Consider the following 1,310-nt stretch of genomic DNA (forward strand, 5'->3'; position numbering starts at 1 on the left):
AAGATCTAACTTTTTAAATAAATATTGTCATTAGAGCTAATGAGTGCACCATTTTAAATTAAATGAATCAAAATGTAGAATATTTCTTTGTATGTCATTTGTTTTGACCACAACATTAATTACAGTATGATTTTATTGAGAGAAATAGTGTATGTTGGACCATGTATCATTTGATCATTTTGTTTGGTTTTTTTTTTCATTCAATTTGGGGAAACAAAAAAACAATAGCATTTCAGAATGATGTTTTTTATAGGTATCAAACAAGAAAGCAATCAACAAGAACCTAAATATTATTTCAGTTTTTCCTCAACATGTGCATGTCCACAATCAGTGGTGGACTGAGGCTCTCTGAGGGCAGGGGTGAAGATACAGTATATTAAGGGCCCTCCATCAATAGGGAACAGTGGAACATTTGGTGAAAATTGTTCAGTCACTGTTAAAAGATTTCGGAGTAGTTTTGATTAAATGTTTACATCATTTTTGTCTTCCATCTGTTGTTTTTGTCATGTATACAGTGGATGTGTTTTTTTTTTCACTGAACCAGCAATGTACATTAGTCACAACATGAAGCTGTTTTTTTTTTCGTTCTTAAAATTTGTGTAATTGTTGAATAAAATTAAAGAAATCTTATTAATGAATAAATAAACCTATTGTAAGTACCAAAAGTAAAAGCACTTATTATGCAGAATGCCTAATTTCCCATGACGTATATCATTATTGGATTATAATTATGGATGCATTATGGAGTACATTACATTTAGCAGCTGGTAAAGATGGAGCTCATTTTAATTTCCCTATATGCTTTTATAATTGAAGTATAGTAGCTTGTGAATTTTTCACCAGGAGTCAATAATTCTTATGACTATACTGTATTTTGTTTAAGTGATATGATTTTAAAAAGTAATAGCTAAAGTTATCACAAACATAAGTAAAAATGAGCAGTAAAAATGACCAATCTAGCCACAGGAGTTGCAAGCCAGTGACTTCTGTGCTGGTCCCAAGCCCAGATAAATAGAGAGGGTTGTGTCAGGAAGGGCATCCGGCATAAAAACGTGAATTCCATACCGGATCGGTCGAGGCCCGGGTTAACAACGACCGCCACCAGTGCTGTTGATCTACAGGGTGCTGGCGGAAATTGGACTACTGTTGGTCAAAGAAGGAGAGGAGGTCGAAGGATTCATAGACAGAGAGAGAAGAGGAAAGGCAGGAGTATAGGTCTGAGAATAGGGACTCTTAACATTGGCACAATGACAGGGAAAGGTAGAGAGCTGGCGGACATGATGGAGAGAAGGAAGGTAGATATACTGTGT

Source organism: Monopterus albus, unplaced genomic scaffold (assembly GCF_001952655.1).
Source record: "Monopterus albus unplaced genomic scaffold, M_albus_1.0 scaffold4.1, whole genome shotgun sequence".
Classification (NCBI taxonomy): Eukaryota; Metazoa; Chordata; class Actinopteri; order Synbranchiformes; family Synbranchidae; genus Monopterus; species Monopterus albus.